This window comes from Opisthocomus hoazin, chromosome 3 (genome assembly GCF_030867145.1).
Source record: "Opisthocomus hoazin isolate bOpiHoa1 chromosome 3, bOpiHoa1.hap1, whole genome shotgun sequence".
NCBI classification, from domain to species: Eukaryota; Metazoa; Chordata; class Aves; order Opisthocomiformes; family Opisthocomidae; genus Opisthocomus; species Opisthocomus hoazin.
Window position 1 is genome coordinate 46580078 of NC_134416.1, and position 22462 is coordinate 46602539.

Consider the following 22462-nt stretch of genomic DNA (forward strand, 5'->3'; position numbering starts at 1 on the left):
ACTTACTGAGGGAGCACTCAATCCCCTCATCCAGATCATTGATAAAGATGTTAAACAAGACCGGACCCAACACTGAGCCCTGGGGAACACCACTCGTGACGGGCCGCCAGCTGGATTTAACTCCATTCACCACCACTCTCTGCACTCGGCCGTTCAGCCAGTTCTTTATCCAGCGAAGAGTACACCCATCCAAACCATGGGCAGCTGGTTTCTCTAGGAGTATACTGTGGGGAACAGTGTCAAAGGCCTTACTAGAGCCCAGGCAGACAACACCCACAGCCTTTCCCTCATCCACTAGGCGGGTCACCTGGTCATAGAAGGAGGTCAGGTTGGTCAAGCAGGACCTGCCGTTCATGAGCCCATGCTGGCTGGGCCTGATCCCCTGGTTGTCCTTCACATGCCCAGTGAGTGCACACAGGATGAGTTGCTCCAAAATCTTCCCTGGCACTGAGGGCAGGCTAACAGGCCTGTAGTTCCCGGGATTCTCCTTCTGGCCCTTCTTGTAGATGGGTGTTACATTGGTGAGCCTCCAGTCATCTGGGACCTCCCTGTTAGCCAGGACTGCTGACAGACGATGGAGAGTGGCTTGGCCAGCTCCTCCCCCAGTTCCCTCAGCGGTCTCGGGTGGATCCCATCCAGCCCCATAGACTTGCAGGTGGCGTAGCAAGTCGTTAACTGCTTCCTCCTGTGTTATGGGAGGTTTATTCTGCTCTCCTTCCCTATCTTCCAGCACTGGGGCTGACTATCCTGGGAATAACAAGCCTGACTATTAAAGACTGAGGCGAAGAAGGCATTAAGTACCTCAGCCTTTTCCTCATTTTTGTTGACAATATTCCCCCTCACATCCAATAAGGGATGGAGACTCTCCTTGGCCCTCTTTTTGTTGTTGGTGTATTTGTAGAAACATATTTTGTTGTCCCTTACGACAGTGGCCAGCCTGAGTTCTAGCTGGGCTTTTGCCTTTCTAATTTCCTCTCTGCATGGCCTAAGGAGACCCCTGTACTCCTCTTGATGTTACTAAAGTGAGAAGGGTCTGTTATTGTTTTCTGTACTGGTACCATAATTTTATTTTCTCTAATTTGATCTCTGTTCTTGAGCTCATCTCATCCAGAAACTAGGAAGGACCTGGTGTTTTTCTGAGGTACTGCAAATGTACTGAAATCAAAAGAGTAAATATGTCTTGGCCTTTAGCAAAGTGAAATATTTAATTTTTCCCTGATTTTTTATGTGCTTTTCAAAAGAGAACAGGAATTTACAAGGGATTTCTGAAGATACCAGAAACAGAAATGAGAACTGAATGAATTTAGATGCTACTTTTCTAAAATGTAAAGTGCTTGTAAGGTGATGAGACACAACAGAGAAGGAAAGAGAAACAGAAAAGAAGCACAGAGACATCAAATAGTTGCCCTAAAAGCTGTGGGGAAGAAACAACAAATCAAAACTAAAGTTTTTAAGTAACATTATCAGAAAAAAAGTAATTTTTGTGAGCAGAAGAGGAATGTCTTGGTATGCTATAGAAATATAAAATTAAATGCTGCTAAAATGAAAAAAAAACCCAAAACCAACTAAGACAACATAACATTATGTTTAGATAAGTTTTTAGTTGAAAAATGAAAATACATTTCAAAGTGAATTACAGAAGGAAAACATTTGGGAAAGAATCCTTAATTCTTTGTGTGGGATGTGATTAATGGCATTCTACTGATAGTGAAGGGGGTACTCAATGGGTCATAGAATTAATACTGGAAAATTATTAAAACATCTAAAAGCCTTTGTTTCATAACAGTTGAAAATGTTTTGGGGTTTTTCCTCCTTTTTATTTTGTTTTTAAGTAAAAGTTCTTATTTTTTTTGCATTCCAGTGTAAAAAGTGTTGTACACAGCTAATTAACTTTGAAAAAAACTCATTTGTGGAAACATCCTTAATACTTAGTTATTTAAGAACAGCTTGTTTGTGAATTGAACATCTTGTTTGCTAATACTGGGATGGCATTAAATGACATGAAACTGAAATTGCTTTTCATCTCAAAATCTAAGAGTTTCTTGTGCCTGGAATGGGGCAGCATGTTCTGTCAAAGGTTCATCTTCTACAACTGTACAAAAAAATGTTTTGCTGAAGTTCAAGAGATCTTGGAAGGATCAAATGACATTACTACTAGAGGCAGAGGAATCATATTCTTTAGATCCACTTCCACTAATTCTCATTCTGCACTATATCTCACTTAGTTTAGAAAAAACTTGAACTCCTACTGTGTTTTAAACCTGGCTGACTTGTTTCCCATTCAGGAGCTCATCTCCCTTGCTCACCTACTGCTATCTTTTTCTCAGCCTTTTTGACTTTCATTGGTTTCTCTCTTACCAGATGGATGGTTTACTTGACACTAATAGCAAGATCTACTCTTCCAAGAGGACACCTCCTCCTTGACATAGTCTTTCTCTCTTACCTTCAGAACCTGTATGTCCTATGAGTGTTCAGGCATTCTTTCTCTTCTAATACTGACTTCCATCTTTCAGGAAAGGAAGAAGAGTTTCTACTGTTATGGGTAATTAAAGATTGCTATTATCTAATCCCTTCTAGTGTTGGAATCCCAGATCCTTAGCCCAGAAAGACATTTGCTGCAATGAAAACTTTCCATAAATGAATAAAAACTGCTGGGTAAAAGTGAGGGAATATAAGCATGTTGCAGATCTGTTGAACAAGCAAATAATTTTTCATTTTGTTCAAATGCAAAGAGAAACTCCATGCCCATACGTAATGGGCAGTCATTTTTAGATATGTATTTCTCTGATTTGGAATAGTACTTCAATTTTTTTAAAAGCTTAAAATGTTCTCTGCTACATATTTATTACAAGGGCAGATGACATAGCCTGAAATTAATACACATGTTATAGGTGACAGATTTACTTAATATTGCTGATATAAAAATCCATTCAGCAGTTTCAGGATCACAGTTTATTAACCTTGCTTTTGGCATGCTGAGATAGCGCAGTGCAATATGTCATTCATCTTAAATGAAGTGAGTTGAACCCATAAGTCTGGAAAGCCATTGCATATCAGAGAGAAGGTAATTTTTTGTGAGGAATTGTTTATGATTGTGTCACTTGTCAGGAGTTGAGAAATAATTATTTAAAATTGCTTTGTTAGACTACATACATGTTTAGTGAAATTTTACTCTGCCAATGGAAATATATCTGAAACACATTTGGCTATAGTGTTCAATATTTCAGTATAACTGCAGAAAAAGTTTAGTTGTACACAGTTTTAAAACAAATAATTTTAAAGAAATATTTTTTTAGTTTCTGTGTAGTCTTCTAAATTAGATACTTAAGTAAGGAGTCTAGGTTGTTTATAATGAAGGAGTAGATCTGAGCTCTGTATAGAGGTACTCTGAATCACCTTTAGAGCCTTATTGACCATATTAGTTCAACTATTCAAATCAGTTTGTCTGAAAGTCTCCTCTCCCCTTCTACTTCCTTTCCCTTTCCTGCTATTGCCTAATAACACCTTTATGTTCCTTAAGCCATTGTTTTTTCCCCTTACCCTTGGTATAATTCACCTATTTTACCAAAGATTCTTCCTTTATAACCTTTTACAATAAAAGCAGGTAAAGACTAAAGGGATTAAATCTTTTTAACACACATCTTTCAATATTCAATGAGTTTGCTGAAGGGCAAGCTGTTCTGGCCCGTTGGGTTAATACTGCAGTAATACCTTGTGGGCAGAAAGGAAAATAAAAGAATGTAATGTTTAAAACCAATTAGTAAAGCATAAATTTTATCAGCATCTGTCAAACAGCTACTCTCTTTTTGACATCTGTGAAGGTACTAGTTGTTTTCAGACAAGGTGATGACTGAGGAAACACATACAAATGTATGCTGGGAGTGTTGATATCCACCCAGTTTCAGGCTATCTGTTACAAAAGCTTCATACCTAGCTAAGAACAGAGAAAACAAATAAGCTTTTCCACTCAGGATGTTTATTTTAAGGTAAAAGAATGACCAGGACATGACAGTGTAAAAATAAGCATAGTCTGTTCTATTTGTGTAAAAAAGACACACTGTTAAAATGAAAAGGGAAAAAAAAAATGGTTTAAGTAGCAAATACAAAACTTATTATGGCATTTTTTTGGTCAGAAGATGAAGGCAAAATAAAAAATGCAGTGAAGAGAAAGTGGCAATTAATAGTCAAGATTAAAAGTGTCATAGAAGAACAGCTGCAGTTTGTTGGAAGTTCATATAGGTGATATTGGTTAGGTTCAGTAACACAGAATTACAGTAACTTATGCCTGGATCTATTGGAGGTATTATGGATGTCATTTTCAATGAAATTCTTCCAGAGATGCATGTGTAATATTCATGCTTTCTTTCGTAAAACACATTTTTTCAGTCTTGGTAAAATAGTGGTGAAATATTTTCTTTATCTTGTGAAAACAACCTGGTACTCAAGAAAAGAACCAGCTATTATTAAAATAAGCATGTAGAAAGAGACTGTAAATAGGGACTTCTAGGGGCTATGGCAAATTCTCCCAGCTGTTGAAATACTGCTTCTATTAACTTCAAGTGATTACTATCACTGCGCAAAACAAAGCAATCCTAAATGACTTGGATTTCTACAGATTGTGCTCTCTTTTCCTGTTTAACCTCTGTTGAGGAAATGCTTTAATATTGAGGAAAAATAGGGCTTACAGAAAGGACAGGACAAGAAATTGAATCAAGTCAGGTAGACACTAAGAGAAACGGTGTTCTCTAAGTGCAAATGAGATATTTTGTTACAATTAATAATAAGATGAGCAACTTCCACAGTTTATGTGAACTAGTCTTTTCTGAGGGCAAAAAAAAAGAATAGTGACACAAGGAAATGCCCAGTCTCTAGGCTTTACAAACATACTTGTTAAGCCAGCCACAAACTAGTACCCCAAAACGAATACCTAAAGCAATGATATGCACAATCTGTGCGTCTGACTGGGATCAGCACTCTTGGCTACTGCAGTAACTGAGCTGAAGTCTATTACCAAGCACCTGCCTTGGGTTTCTGTGCTTGTGGGGGGTCTCCACTCCCCGTAGCGACTACACTGCTGGCTAGGGGTCAGGAGCCTTACCATCCTGCCTGCCTGCAAGGTACCTCATGTGCTGGTCTTGCTTTTTTCCCTGGCAACAATACCCAGGTAACAGAACTACACTGCAAGGAAAGTTTGCAGCTTGTGTTGCCAAGGAGGAAGGAGTAAGGAATTTTAATGCACTTCATATTACTGTTACGTGCATCTATTTACGACGAGGAACTCTGAAACATCAGCAGGGGTGGCTGAGTGTGTTGTTTCCAATTAGAAACTGTTATTTTTTACTGAATGCATAAACCTTTCCAAATGACTGAAGCCTTTCCCATGTTTCTCCCTTACTGTCTCTGTGAACAAGAAACAGATAGTAAGAAGACAGGGTAGCAATGCATTCACGCTGTATTTATGCAGGGGAATAATGAAGGCAGAAGTTCAGAGAACAGAAAGCCCCACACCAGAACAGGGCTGACTGCCCTTGTCCTGCAGTTTAAAACAGAAAAATGACCCAAGGGCTCAATTTTGCAGTGCTGCCTTATTCAATAATAACAAGAGATGACTCCAGCAGTCTTACTAATAGACTCCAGCAGTTTCCAGCCTCAAAGGACAAACAGAAGGCAAGGGTAGATATACCTGGGGAGAAGGGGACACCTAAAATTAGGGCCTTTAGCCTCCTCTGCCAGTCAACAGGAGTGGCCGTGCCTTGCTGCTAGCCCCAGGTGCTCTTTCTTTTCCAGTCAGGTAAAACCACTGTATTCCTTTGAGAAGGGAGGTAGGATTTTGTTAAAGGAGAGAGCTAGTTTTGGCTTAGTAAGTTAAAATAATTGTTAAGCTCTTGTCTTCTAAACACACCAGTTTGGGAAAATGAATCATCTACAAAGTAAAAATGAAACGGATAAGGCAACATCACAAAAGACAACGATTTCATTAAACCAGGGAAAAGCCAGCAGTGTTATTCAAGATTAATATTGTTGAAAACTGAATTCAGTCTGCAATGAACTGTGAATTCTAACTGTAATAATTTCAGTTGGGTTACAGTTTCTAATCAAATTGAATAATGACTTTTTTTAGAAAATGGACAGAAAAGAGGAATGCATTTTAATTGTTAATAAGCTGGTTTATCTGATGATCCCAGTCATTTTTACTTTTTTATTTCCCTTGCTAAGTATTTTTTGATTGAGACTGTACAAAAATGTGAAATTCTGTAGTGTTTCATTGCTGAAAAGGAGAAAAATGAGTGGGTTGAATGTACTGTCCTAACTGAAACTAAGCAATGTGATAAATTTTCTGGTTGGATAGATACGTTTTTGTTTTTTGTTTTTTTGTTTTTTTTTTTTTTTTTTTTTAAAGATTTATAAATATTTAGGTTTTCTTAAAGGAAAAAAGTAAACTTTCTGTAATGTCAATATTCTTTGAGTTTTAGGAACTTTTTGCTCTTTTCTTATAATCTGAAATGGTTTGATTCAGGCAGTGTGAATTTGCTATAACTTCTAATCATTGTAAATATACATTACCATTGAATTTATTTTTTCCCAGCTGTATTTTTAGATCAGTTAAAGACCCATTATACGGCGCATTAAGAGACAATTGAAGCTCTCTGTTACCAGAGAGGTTGAATATCCTCAGTAACACTGCAAAGCTAGTTTGCAAGAGATCCTTTCAGCTGAGGAGGGAAGGTGGAAAGCTCTTTGTGTGTGTGCCGGTTAGATTGAGCCAAACAAAAAAATCAAGGGAGTTGATCTGAGATGTGAATTTAGCTCAATGCGTTCCAGATTCACAACATAAATACAGTGGAGTGTGGTGTATCTTGGCCTAAAACTGCAAGCTATCCCCCCACAGCATGGAAAAGATGAGGAGCAACTTGAAAATCTTAGCAGGAAAATGTGTGGGAGTACCGAGAAGGTTCGAGGGAAACAGTATGCAGTAGAGGGAAGAGAGTGCAGAAGGATAAAATTGTCATTACACTTTCCTTCTGTCATCAGTGTCACCTCCCTGAGTCCCTGCTGTCGCATGACACAGCCAGCTGTTGGTTCGAAGCAGTGATTTCACAGGTAGCAGGAGTTTCTAGGCAAGAGATGTTCTTGCCTAAGAAATGGGAATAGTGTCTTTTCTGCCAAAATACAATGTTGGAATAAGGTTATTGCAGAGATGAAAGGAAAACATGCATGTCTTACCGTTGGCCAACACTTTCAACAGATGCTTTAGCAACAGGCCAGAATATGTGAAAGATTGTACAGAAAGCTGAGTTTCTGAGACATTTTTGCACGGAAGTGGGATTTGAAAAGTTAAGTGAGAAAATAAATAAAATTAGACAAGGACGGATGGGCTGTGCTACAGGTGGGAATCTGTCAATCTATCAGCATTGACCCAGTAAATACCATGTGTTCAGGACTACTCATTATAAACTATGAGTGTTTACTTTAATGAATGTCAAATATCTGCCTAGGGCATAAAGTATAACTGAATTTTGAATGGAGAGATTATGTTATCTTTGTGTAGATTAATGATAATTTTATTCTGCAAAGAGTTAGATTGATTTCGGTGGCATTTCATCTCCAGAGCAGGTGAAATGTGTATTTTCCTTTAGTCTAGTAGAGCTATTTTTTATCATCATGCTGTAAAGAAATGTTATAATTGAAATATGGGTAAAATTGCAGTCTGCTTTGATTTAAATTAAATCAATATTTATTGACACTAAATTAATCTGAATTTTACTACTTTTAATAGGAAGTAAGTGTTAAAGATGATGCTTGTGTCAATGTAACTATATTGTTTCAAATTCAAAGATTTGATTACGTTAGGTTATACCTTTCAAGAGTCTACCTTTAGTTAAGACAGAGCAAATGGGAGAAAGGACTTTTGCTCCTGGTCTTGTATCTAATCTTAGACATCATTAATAGTTTGGTTTTTTAATATGCTTTACTTAATATCTTATCAAATATCCTGCTAGCATTCTGGCAGGCAGAAGGTTAGCTCCAGTTCTATCAAGACGCTTATCAAAATTCAAATAAAAGCTTTGTCTGCTTGTTTCGTGAAGGTGATGATTTTGCTGGAAACAACTTATTACTTTCAAAAGCACCAAACTGGAATATCTTCTGCTTTGTCCATCCTGGTGTGGCTTGGGCTAAATGGTTGTTGTAGCTGATGAAGAGCACCTTCCTTCTGCCAAGGGCAATGTCCTGAGCACAGAGGCATTTCTAGGCACAGGCAGAGACATTAGATAATCACCACCATGTTCCTGAGGTTACCTGCTGCTGAATCCTGCTAGGATTTTTAGGGCTGCAATTCTGAGCAGCAGTGCCTGAAGTGAGATTTAACTGCAATTCTAGTAACACAGTAGCTGCACTGGCAACCAGTGAGCAATTCATAGAGTGAAATTGCACTGAGGAGCCAGTGCCTACGCTGGATGCACTGTACACAGTCTAGCTCTAGACTGATAAACTGGTCTGAACACCCATCACCGCTTCTAGGTGTGCTCCTGAGCTCACCTTCCAGTTTAGTTTCTTCTGAAGGGAATGCAGCTCACACATGCTGAGATTGCAAACTGAAACCAAGAATGGTAGGTGGGTACAGCTGGGAGATGAGCTTCAAAACTGAAACCCTTATTTGAATTAAATGTTAAATAGAGGTGCACTAAATACTTTATTTTTATCTCCTGTTGCTTTTCAAAGAATGTAAGGACCCTTCTGCTGCAAGAAGTATGCTTGTGGGACATGATCCCTAGGCTTACAGTGGAGTACTTATGTTTGCATGATAGCTGATGCTATTGCCTTGCATGTTAGGAAACACATTATCTTTCCACAAACGATTTGCTTTTGTTTTAGGTTCAGTTTGCATGTGTGAGGTCATATGGATTTATCAGGTCAAAATATGCAGGTGGTGGGGAAACAAACTTTAGCCTTTTTTCCTTTCCTCATCTTCCTTTCCTGCACCACAACCTTGAAAACTCCTTTTTCTTCTTAGCAAATTTTGTTTTACTTCTGCCACTAATCATTGCAATAAGTTTGTTCTTGGCCAAATGAGGAATGATTTACCTTAGGATATTTTTCATTTTGTTTTGAGTTTTGGGGATTAGACATAAATCAATGAAACCCCTTTTCTTAGACTGCACCAGCTGGCAGACGTCAGCTTCACTACCAAACAGTCTTCCCAGTCATTCATGGTGAAATAAACTTCTGCATGGCATCTGCTTCATTTGGGGTGTACTTTCCTACTACTACCATACAAAGCAGAAACATGCAAGTAAAAATGACATAACATCAGATCCTATGTGTACTTCGTTAACTTGTTCTTACTTCATTGTGCGAAAGGAACAATTATTTCTCTTACAAAGAGATGGCAGACCAATGTTGTCCTGGTTGAAAAAGAACCACTTGTAATAATTGGGATAAAAATTTGAACTATTTTTAAGTGTTACTGAACTGTATGTGTAAGTCCCTTTGCTTTAAATCAAGACAAAACCATAAGCTTTCTCAGGAGCAACTTGTGATCCCCAGATTGAGAAGCTTGATCTGGCTGATCGCTGTTTCAGGTGCAAAGTTCTTATGTAGTCTGCATGAATGCAGATGTTTGTGGTCACTGAAGTCCACCTTGTGACAGGAGAAAATACCTCAAAGGCCCCGGCTTTTGATGTGTCTGACAACTAACTGTGAATAGAAAAGTTCTCTTTAAGAGAGAGAAATGCTTGTCCTTAATCACTGTAGGCACATAGCTCCACAGTATGTTAAATACACTCAGATAAAGTGAAATTATGGGGACTCAGCTTGTTTTTGTTCTCTTTAAGAGGTTAGAAATGATACAGGATTTTGGAACAAAAACAAGACAAGAAAACAGAATTATTCATTAATGATTAATTAACCCTGTGAGCAGCAACAAAACCTTTCATAAGCCAAATTCTGCTCTTCTTTGCGCAAGCCCTCAGCTAAGAGATGGGAAATCTCATGGAAGGATGCAGGATTTGTTGAGAATTTGCAGGCTAAAGTCTCATTTGTTGAATCCTGTGGGCTGTATTGAGACTTGTCAAGTTTTTATGATATGCCATAAATTGAATATACAGTAATGGATAGCTTTTCTATTTTAGTCACAGAAAATCTGTTGTTCATTGCCATGAACTTGCAAAAACTGCTGAAGCTGTGGAAAAGTTTATTTAAAGCTGGATAGCTGAGCAAAACTTGTAAGTAATTAGTGAAGCTTTTGAGCCTGAATTTTCCCCTCAGGTGACCCACAGAAGCACTTAAGTACCTTTATTTTGAACTTGTAGTATATACAGGGAGATTTTTATACTATGTCAGGCATGTGTTTTCCAAAGGAATTCAGCAGGTTTACCAAGCAATCAGCTATCACTTCTGGTGTCCCACTGTCTGTGTGAAGAATGTGTCATAATTACACATTTTTCCCTGTTAAATTTGCTGCAGTTTTTTCTTTTTTTTTTTTCGCTTCTGATGTCTATTGGTAGTTCATACTTGAAAACAGACCAGTGACTAGAAATGCCAGCTGTCTGATGACTCTGAAAAACAGGTTCTGTGAGAATATTTAGTGGTTTCAACACAGTAAACAAGATTCCCTTTGGGGTTAGAGCAAAATTGTCTTTGAAGGGCTAGCAGAGAAAAATTTCAAATGTGGGGCTTTAAAACATTAAATCTTTCCAACACTTCACATTAGGATGCTTGGTTGGAGCTGTAGTCTACCAGGAAGACTCTCACCTGGATCACTCTTGAAGGTCCCTCCGCTTGCTACAAGACTGATGAACTGTTGTAATGGCAAAAGGCATTTCCTAGTCACTCTCACATCAGGTTCACAGAATGTGCATTACACATTACGTGCATAAATCATTGCTGCTTGCCACAGCAGACAGCCTGAGGTGAACCTCATGGATTTCCTTGGTGGTGAGAGGACAGGGAATTAAACTGATAGGACGTACAAACTGGAGACATGGCACTGCCAGTCTGACACTTTCAGAAAGGGGTAAATTTAATATACACTTGCAGCTGGACTGTGCTACATGCATGCACTTCAACTGTGGACATGAAGCTCAGGACTGGCCATCTACACCACTAAAGGTGGACTATGTTTTCTGTCTAGCTGAACAATTTGGACATCACTGGCCATTGTAAACATTTTTCTCACAGCTGGAAATCTTGCAGCTTGTATGAGCTGTGGTGAAATTTGCCAACCTGTGTGTAATACAGCCAGGGCAGTGGGGAACTCAGTAAAAACTGCAAGTGGTCTAAAAGTTGCATAAAGGCTCCTGTGGGTAGCTTGTGCTGAATAAGGACTTATGCTGAGCAAACACTAGGGGTTTTTTTGGAGCTGGTGTGATGCTATCTACTTCCACAGCAGTGTAGTTTAGACATGTGTGGAGTTCCTTGAAGAAACTTGAGAACAAAAGCAGCCTTCCTGGAGGCTGGAGGGCTTACTGGCTTTGGAAATTTGTGAAGAACTGTAGCGACAAACATTTTGCTAGAAACCATTTCAAATTGACAATATGTGTATCTTTTCCTTGCTCCTTCAGAAAAAAAGTTGTGCAAATGGGTGTTTGAGGAGAATCTTGTCTTTGAATGACACATATATTCATACATAAACATGAATCTATATATAACTGTAAGTCATACAAGTGGAGTGCACTGGCAATATCTAGCAACTCCAAAACCATTTTCATGAGCGGGAGAGGTGAAAACAACTAATTGAAATTTCTCCAACCTCTTGTTTGTGATAAGTGGCTGTCTCTTCTCTGCAGTGAGGCTGACCTACTGGCTTTTCAGCACGTGGATGTCGAGAGTTTGGTCTTTGTAGTGATCCTCTGGGAGTACTGTTTCCCCTGAGTGGAGGTGAGGTATGGCTTTACTTCAGAACAAAGGTGATGGGATGGGGGGAACATGAAAAGCAGACTCTTTTGGCATGACTTTGTACAGGAGCCAGCCAGTAGTGGGATGATGACAGGGCATGTCTCTCAGAGGTACCTGTCTGAACTTCCCTGATAGCTCCTGCAGAAAATGTCAGAAGTAGCACAAGCTCCAGGTGCTGGAAGCCCATCAGACTTGGGGTGCTTTTGTTCAGCTGTGTGTCCGTGTTCTTTGTCACATGCCTCTATGGAATTTGGCAGGTATGCCAATGCCTTGTAGAAGAACAGAGGTGCCAAGAAATGCATCCGCTGTCTCTAGGAAAAGTCAGCAGTTCTTCCGGAGATCTGGAGAGGTTGTGCATCCCATCTTTTCATATTCCATTCATCGTGGTGTTTGGTAGGTCCTATGGTGTAAGTTTGTAATGGTCAGTACAATGAACTGGGACAATGGAGTTCCTCTTCTTCTTGGAAGCTTGCTGCCATATACGTACTGAAAAGTCCTTGGGCACTGGCAAGCCGACTACGGGGTTTTACTGTGACTTCTAAGGTGTGTGGGTCCTGGACTGTGCTGCTGTTTGAAATAATTCTCCCCCTTTCTAGCAGGAGGACGTCCTCTTAGCAAAGGAAAGAGACTTTCCCAGCCTGAGGAGTTGGTATTCTGTACTGCTCCTCAAAGCAGAATATGAGACTGCTGGAAAGGCCATACCACTGAAGAGTGTTAATGTGCTGAGAATGTAATTCTTTTAGGTCAAACCTATGAGTTTCTGGGCTGGAACACCTTCAACAACTTTTTATCTGACCTGTGGCCTCCTCCACCAGTTCTATAAGGACTGTCTGCTGCTCGTCTTCTTGTCCCTTGATCCAGGAAGAGGTTTGACAAGATGGATCATAGATATGTCATGGACACTGTGGAGGTGCTCGGTTTGGATCTCTAATTACCTGGTTCTTCCAGGCTTTCTGTGCTGCTGCTGAGTACTTGTGAAGCTGGGTCCTGAGCAGGCCTGTTGATGAGGTATGTGCCAGGGCTGCCCTTTGCCTGGCTAACTCTCATAACCACAAAGTCCTTGTTTTGTCTCCTATGTTGGGAGTTGAGGGTGTTGCCATTCATTGAGCTAAACTAACAAGTTTTCCTGCTGGCTTGTGCTAGTGGTGTCACATGGAGCATCCTGGCAAGCACCTTCTTTAGCCAGTCCTGAGGGCTGTGATATGACTATCACATCCTTTGATTTGAGGGGTTTCCCCAGTGGCATCTCTTAGATTCCAATATTTAGCCAAGACTTCAGTGTTCTTGGGAGAAATTTTTCTGGCCACAAAGTGAATGGATGTCCTAGCAGAGACCCTGTTGCACAACTTCCCTCTCTTACCACAGGTAGGTGGAGATCCACTGGTGAAGTAAAGATGATCCTGATGTGCACTGCCAAAATTGCATACTCCTAGATTACATTGGCAGACAAGGTAGACCCCACAATGTTTGCCCAGTGCATGGGAAGGCCCAGTGATGTTATTCCATTTTGCTCCACAAGCGAAGTCCTCCTTGAACCCCACAATACTTCCTACGCACAAGGGGTAGGCCCCATCCAACCTGCATGCCAGCCTAGTAGACCTTCTGCCTGAGCCTCTGATCTATGACCCTCTCTAGCTGCACTCCTACACATCATTTTTGTAGGCTGTGTGACAATCTTTTGGACAACATCCAAATAGACCCTCCAGCACATACTCATGCTCTGTTAGCTCCGTTACCTTTTTTTATGTCTTGGCAGGATAATCTAATGTCACAGCAGGATGAAGAATCATAGTGGCCCAACTTGTGCCTTGAGCTAATCCCATTGTATGCTAGGGACATAAACTGGAAAATCCTTCACAGAGCATTGAGCACAAGTGCATTTGTAGCATGTTCCATGGGATCTTCAGACTTGCAATACTGTTATGGTGAGAGGAGGATTCTGGAGTATGTGAACACTGAACATGTGTGGTTGCACTTCATCTACTTCCACCTTAAAGATCTCTAGTTGAGGTCTTTCCTCCTTGTCTCCTATTTATGTCCTCCACATCTGAGGCATGACCAAGTCACAGTACCTATTTGACAACTTCCCACTGGCCACCAACAGGACCAGGAGAGGAAGTTATCAGCCTTTGGAGTCTCCACACTTATCTCTCTCATTTGTTGTCCTTCAAGTCTGCTCATATTGGTTTATTCCTTCTGTGGATCTGCTTTCAGAACAGTGCTCGAAAGTAGGTGTTCCTGGGAATCAGTAAGCTGAGCATCAGTGTCAGGAATGGAGGAAGAGGGACAAACCTGTACACTGAATAGTCACCAGGAGGGCTAATTTATGTCCCGGTAATGGATAAATATAAAACAAGCCATGGCATGAATTACATCAGTGCAACTTCTCAGCATTTCCTCACTTAAGGCGTGTATGCTTTTCTTTGCCTTAGAAGACTACTGAGCAATTCAATCTCATTTTCTTTTTTTCCCAAATGAAGTTGTCAGAAATTATGAGATAAAAACTTACATACAAGCCATTATAATTTTCTAACTATCTAACATATGTCCTAATATTTCTAACGTTCTTACCACCACTGTTTCCGGATGCTAACGGTAATTAGCTTCACTGTGTGTGTTTCTATAAGGTCTTGGTCCATTAGATAATAATGACGTTGGGTAGTGCTCAGCAACAGATAAATGACAAACAATTGGTCTCAGATGCTGTTACAAAATTATAAATTTTGATTTAGAAATTGACCCAAATATTCTTAGCTAAATGAGCTTCAAGAATTTGGGTAATTTTGTAGCGGTAGAGGAAACATTAAGATGATTCATTTCTTCTGCCTTTTAATTGATATCTTCTACCTTCTACTATCAAGAACCACAGTCAAGGGCAATATGGGAGGTATGGAAAGTTACTTTTTTTTTTCTGAGCTTCTGAAATGAGTTTGTTGATTTTGTTTCAGAACATCATGAGATATAGCAGCCTTGATACTATGATATAAGGTCTTGTATGTCCATAATGAGGAAAAAATTAATTGAATTAATGAAAGTATCATTTTATTAGTAACTGTAATACCAAAATTAATATCACGTAAATTGCTTAAGTATCCAAATCCTCTTGAATTTCCCATTTACACATCTATGTGCAAAGCTGTTTTGATTGTAAGAAAGTAGTAATTTGAGATCTTGCCTGACCATAGGCTTTCCTATTTCTCACAGATGCTTATGTTCCTTGGACTCTCAGCTTTCAATTTCAGCTTCTGAGGACTACCTAATTCGTAAAAGGTTCAATTCCTTAATGCCTGTTTTGTTCCCATGAATTGATGGGATCTACAAACAAAGTGCTTCAATCTGTGCACTTTCTTAAGGTCTTGATCCAACAGGCATGTCTAAATCATTCATTTGGTTCTCCAGAACGTAATGATCCTATTTTGAAAGAGCAAACAATATTGTCCCCTTTCTGCAGTAAGATGATGCATCACAGTGTAAAACCACCAATCCTATGTGCGGCACCTGACTTTTAGACCTTCTCTGTCTCAGGAGATGCAAATGTACAACATCAGGGTAAGTGCTATAACAAATAAGCTATACATTACTTGGGCTATATATTATTCTGTGAGATCAGGTTGGTATCAGTCCCTCCAGTCAGGTAGTGTTGTTTTCCTAGAATACTGAAAGCCCCAGCAAAACGAGGGACATGATTTCACAGGCAGGTTATCAGAGGTTTCACCTACAAGAGGAAATGGATGTCCCTGTCTCTCTTCCAGTGATGTCTTTAAGACCTTTCTGCCTCCAATCTCTGGCTGCTCAAGACTATGAGGATCTGTACTGAGAAGCTGTAAGGAACTAAAGTTGTCCTAAATCAATAGTTATTCCCTTTGACACAAGAGAGAATGGTTACATTCCAAAGCAGTGAAAAACATCAGAGAGGAGGAAAGTCACACTTGAAATTTTAAAAGCAACATGGGAAATTGGAAGCTACATCTCTTACTGATGGCAAGACAGGGATGCTCTAACTATTGGGTTTCTGGATCAGGGCTGACAGAGTGCTACAGTCTTCTTTGGAAAAAAGTGTCTAGCCCCATGCTGATTTTGAAAAATATGAATTGTGTAGCTAAGGTTAGCAAAGATTACTGAGTTATGAACTGTGAACTTTGGGAGCTCCCTACCAGTGGATGAGAGTAAGCATACCTTTCTTCTCAAAGGCTTATGCTAGTGTCTCCCTCTCATCTGCTGCATGATGCCTGATCTGACCACGAATGCGTAGGGACCCCCATTGCGTAAGTGGATTTCCTGCAGGATGAGACATGTCAAGGTCAGTTGTAGCAATAATGAGCATAAAGTCCCTTAAAGCCTAACTTAAGGCCTATTCAAGTTTACTGCAAAGACTATTGACATCAGCAGGATTTGAAGAAAAGCTTTAGGGTTGCCTGTTTGAATTCATGAAAGTGTGGTCGATTAAGTCTTTAATACCACTGAGATGAAATTATCACAGCATAAAGTTATTGGTATAAGTGAAGAACACAGGGTTGATTCCTTCTCTTTAAATGTCTAGATTGTAGTAGTCTTGAGGTATCTCTGTTTACTTAGCTCTAGTTTTGCCTGGCTTTCATCAAACGTACTTATGAAAATATGAGTATGTTATCTAAGCCACAAAAAGTTGAACTTTATTTTATTATCTGACAGTCAAACCTGCAAAAACTTGAGTCGGGAAACATTAAACTTACTCATCCCTCAATGCAGTTAGTTCAATTTTCCTGTCAAACTGAAACAATTATTTTCCTTGGAGAGTCAAGTATCCTTTTTCACCCCCGTCCTTGACTTTCAGTTTTTTTTAAAAAAAGATATCATGCTGTTCTCCTTCTGCGTTTTTTTGGAAAATGCGTTAATACCAATTAAACTGTAATTTTAACTCACACCTGTCTTTCAGTGCCACTGAAATAAGTAATATCAAATACACTCCATGGAGTTTAGTTGTCTTGAAATTTTGATTTGTGCATAGAACCCGTTTATTTTACTCTTCACAGCTCGCCTGCATGGCATATTTATGAGCTAAATGTAAATTGCATCAATCTTTGTTTTTTCCAAGCCCTTTGCAAACAAAATTATACAATTCTTCACAGTATCACTAGAGAGACTTTCAGGACAAATTTAATCATGATTTTAGCCTTATGTTCTGGTTTATAAACAGCTTTTCTATCTCCCCAAATGCAAAAGATATATATATATATGTAAATGTCACATTTAGCAACAGATTGTGTGCATTGGCTAGGCCAGGCACATATCTAACATTTATCTATTGGCTTGAATCCAAGAGCTCGCTTAAATTACTCATGTGCTTGCAACTGGAGAAGTGTTTAGTGGATTGGGGCCTAGAAAGGGAAGGTTTTTTTTTTCCAGTCCTTAACTTGCAGTGCTTGTCTAGTTTTTATAGCTCTGAAGGTTGTGTCATGCAATGTAATTTACCTTGTAAATCCTTCTTTTTTTTTTTTTCAGTGGAGCAGGATAGGGAGAGTGGTAAAAAGAACAACATGATACAGAGAATTAAAGTGAAGCTGAATGAGTTATGAAAAATACAGTGCAGCTAGTTAGGAGATATTTTGTTGGTTTGAATAAAAAAGAAAAAGGAAAAAAAATGAAAAATTTCTGTTCAGGTTCTCCCAACTTCTCTATATAGGGCTTATTTAATGCAACACAAAGAACTGCAGAGTAACACGGTTTGCAACTTCCAGTTTACTCTGTTCTTCTATACACAGCCATTAGAAAGCTTTGAGTTGCAAGAGGATTTCTGAAGAAGTGGTTGCTCAGCTTGAGTTAAGTGTATTTTAGTTTTGAACAAGTTAAATAAAACCCAGGAAAAATTAGTAGAGTCCCCTACCTCCTCTCTCTCTCCTACAGACTTTTTTCTCTGTACACGCAGTGCTATTTTCACCTCTTTTCTCCAAATTTATCCAACAATATTGGCATATTTTAATCTTTCAAAGGGATAGGACAAAATGTAAAGGCTGGAGCTAACCACGTACCTTATTATATGAAAGCCCGTGTCAGACATTGCTCTTTTTACTATCTTGTTTCCTTTTTCTGCATTGACACTTTCTTTTCAGATGCCTAAGTTTTGATGCAGACACCTGTGCCCAGTGTCTTTTTAGAGAGCTACCAGGGTTGAAATTATCCCCAAACATATTTGCTCACAAACAGGAACAGATTCCAAACGCTATGTCAATGAGCAAGAACAAGATGCAAAACTAGACTAAAGGAATGATTTGATTCTTCTATTGGGAGATTATATGGGTTCAACAAAATAGAAACAAAAGTCATTGATGGGCATCCTCCGCTAACCATTCTCAGCTGAAGAGGGACAGCGTTTGCTGATGGACTATTCTTCAGGGTGCCCCAGGCTTGAAGGGCTGATGCTCAGCTGAGATCCCTTCTGCAAAAGTCCTTTCTTCCCCTGGATGAAAGCACCTCTGTAACAGGGCCTGCCATTTTCTGTCACTTCACTTTTTTGGTGAAAGTGAATTACGTATATGTAGATGAAATCTGTAATTCCCTTCATTTCTGTAGCCACGCTGATGGTTTCCATAGCAACTTGCCTAGAGTTTGGAAGCAGGCACACAGTCTGCAGGAGGGAGAAGGCAGAAAGGTGATGGGGCTCATTAGCAAGAAAGTGGCTGCAATGCTAGTAGGAATCTCAGCAGGTCTTTTTTCAAATCTATATACATATTTTTTCCTTATTGTTTTTACTGTCATAGTCATCTCTGTTACCTGAAACACAGTGCTTTAAAAATTCTCTGCTCTTCTGCTTTTAATTCTTCCCTTTTCCCTCTAGTCTGCAGTGCATGAAGACTTTTCAGCCCCTTTCATTGTCACTTGGGTTCAGGGAACAGCTGCTCCACCAGCAACAGGTCCTGGGGTCTCTTGGTACTCCTTCCTCCTCTCTTCCTGAAAGAGCTCTGAGGGCTCTTGAGAAGTGGCACTCCAGCCAACAGGATGTCCAAATGATGTAAGCAGCTGCTGACACCAATACATCAATATTTGGAGTGATAACTGTAAATGTAACAAATGTAACATGTAGGGAATGTTATCACTTCAGGTGGTCAGAAACAAGTCTTGGTTCTTCGTGAATAATTCGGACGGTTGCAAGACAAGGGACTCCTGAATAATCCCTTTAGGCGCCTAGGCCTTGGGAGAACAGGTATGCAAACTACAGAGATAAGGAGGCTGCAGGATAATCTGAAGACCCCCGCCGAGAGACGCCAAACAAACATGTGCGATGGACATTACCATATATTAATGAATTCTCGGAAAAGCCATTACTATGATAAACATTTCTTGGAAATGTAATGAATATGTATGTTAACATAGCATAAATACCTAGTAACTGTGTCTCTTCGGTGCACACGTTTGGAGGAGAGATCCCCCGTGTGCCCGGCGCCGCAATAAAGAATACCTGCTTAATAGTCTGCCGACTATTGAGTCTTCAATTCTGGCTTTTCACGGCATCATTTCTGGCACCCCAGATGGGACCCGCTCTGCTCGGCTGCAGGACCCGCTGAGAACAGGACTCCCTAGGGTACCCCCGGGATTTCCCGGAGGGACTCCTCGCCTCACTCGGATCACTGCGGGAGCAGACAAGGACCATCTAAACGAGTAAAGGTATTCTTTTTTTTTCTTTCGCTTTCTTTCTCTGTTTTGGTATGTGAGACCGGTCATTTGGAGAGTTCTCGTAAGTCGTAGGAGACGTCCTACGCTGAGCGCTGTACACCAGGCTACTAGTGCCTGAGGGTGTACGTCTTGGTGCGTTGGTGCAAGCACGGGTTGTGTTTTGCACTTCTGTAATAACGTGCTTTTGGTATTGTTGTATTGGTGCGTTGGTGCAGGCACGGGTTGTGTTTTGCACTTCTGTAATAACGTGCTTTTGGTATGGTACGCTTAGGAAACCCGCTTAAGTTGTACTTCTGGCGATACGGATTTGTTGGTATTGAACTCGGATATCAGATATCTCAGATACTGGCTTGTTAACATACCCATCAGGCATCGTAAAACCAAAAAAAAAAAACAACCAAAAAAACCACCTTGCACGGTGAACCTCTTTTCTTGTGACCAGAATATTAATTGTGACATTTTTGGAACGTGGTCAGAGCGGGACAGAAGGGGACGACAGATTAAAATTGTTAAGATAAAGACTAACAGAGGTACAGAATCAACAAAGTAAAATGGGGGACAGCAAAGCAGTGGTATTTTAAAGAAAAGCCCCTTAGGATGTATTCTAGCACATTGGAAAGCTTGTGTGACTGTATGAAGCCTCTGTGTGAAAGACAAATAAGTCAAAAAGAAAAAAAAAAAAAAGAAAAAAGAAAAAAAAAGAGAGAAAAAAAATGGTGAAGAAAAAAAAAAAGAAAAAAACACCACGTACGTTTGGTATGTTCTGCTGATTTCCGGTTTTTGACTTGGGACTGTTGTATTTGAACTCTGAGTCTTCGGGGCCGTGGTTTATGATTTCTTAAGTATCAGTGCAGGGTCTTCCTGCGGGGGGGATTTTGAGAGCCTCTCCCAGGATCTAGACGGCAACATTGGGAAAAGTAGGGGGAGACCCCTCACTCAACAACATCTTAATAATGTATGGGGTTTGGTTTGCTTAAAGAAAATCGGCATGATTTAGGAATTGAGTTGGGAATTTGGGGATTGGTTTTAAAATACAAGTTGGTATATATTGTGGGGTTACAAGTTCTCTAGTTATTTGGCATTGATCGATCATTTAGGGACTCTGGTTTTGGGGTATGTATTAAATATACTGTATATATTGTTTTGAAAGAGCTCTATGTATATAAACATGTTAACTGAAGTGGTTTGCCTGTATATATTGTTGTACTTAGGTGATACAGTTTGTAAACAGAAGGATTTTAAAAGATCGCTTCTAGGTTGTGTGTGTGTGTGTGTGTTGTGTTAACCGATTGGTGGAGAAGTTGAGAAGTTATTTTATTGTAACATGAGCTTCGGAGGGAGGTGATCCCCTCATAAGGAAACAATTAATTGAATTATGATATGTTGTTAAAATTGATGCGGTTTTGTGGACAATTAAAAAGTATAGGAGATGAAAAGTTTAACGCGGTATTGAAAGAAGAAAAAAACAAAAAAAACCCAAAAGGAAAACCCCTCTGGATTTTCCAAAGGGTTGTGTAAAGTGATTAGAACAGAAAGGTATCAAGTTACAAGCTGCTTTGCTAGCTGCTGCTCTAAATGAAGGGAAAAAAAAAAAAAAAAAAAAAAAGCAAAGTTCTTAGAAGTTAAGCAACAGAAAAACAAAATGAAAAAGAGGGGAAACAAGGTAACTTTTACAGTATGGACTACTAGTGGAGTGTGAATCAGAATACAATACTCCTGTGTTACCAGTAAAAAAAAAAAAGCAAAACCAGGTGGAACTTACTGGGTAGTACAGAATTTAAGAGAAGTGAATAATATTGTCAGGGGCATACACCCTGTGGTAGCAAGTATGGTTTACGGTATTGGATTTAAATGATGCATTCTTCTGTCTGCCTTTAGCCAAAGAAAGTCTGAATTTATTTGCATTTGAGTGGGAAAATCCTACCACGGGTAAAAAAAAACCCAGCTTGCCTGGACAGTGTTACCCCAAGGTTTTAAGCATAGCCCAACGATCTTTGGAAATCAACTAACACGAGAACTTGAAGCATGGAACCCTTCCTCCAGAGATGGAACCCTTTTACAGTACATTAATAGCAACTGAAACAAAACCTGACTGTATACAGTAGACTATCAGTTTGTTAAAGTTTTTGAGATTAAATGGGTATCAAGTCTCTCAACAGAAAACTCAGATGGTGCGGCAACGGGTAACCTACCTTGGATGCGAGCTGTCTGGACAAAGAGAACTAGGAACAGAACAGAATGAAGCCATCTGCAGGACTCCCCTCCGTCAGACGGTAAAAGAGCTCAGGACCTTTCTGGGACTGACAGGTTGGTGCTGGTTATGAATTTATAATTATGGAATAATAGTGAGACCCTTATGTGAACTTTTGAAAAACAACCCCACCCGATTGATGTGGTCCAAAGAAGCTCAAAATGCATTTCAGACACTTAAGAAGGATCTAATGAAGGTCCCGGCTCTGGGCCTGCCTGATGTTACTAAACCCTTTTGGCTGTTTTCTTATGAGACACAAGGCATAGCTCTGGGGATCCTAGCTCAACAGCTGGGACCCTACAAAAGAGCTGTGGCCTATTTTGCTAAACAGCTGGATGGAGTAAGCAAAGGATGGCCAGGATGTCTGCAAGCTGTGGCGGCGGTGGTCTTGACTATTCAGGAAGCCCGAAAATTCACCTTGGGCAAGAGATCACAGTACCGATCTCACACAGAGTATCAGCTGTACTGCAACAAAAAGGGAACTACTGGCTTTCCCCATCCCAATTTCTACGATACCAGGGACTAATACTACGAACCCAGCTTCTTTTCTCAGCGGATTAATCTCTGAACCATTGGTACCTGATTGCTTAGAAACCATAGAGACTGTGTACTCCAGCAGACCAGATCTGAAAGAGGAACCCCTGGAAGATGCACAGGACTCCTGGT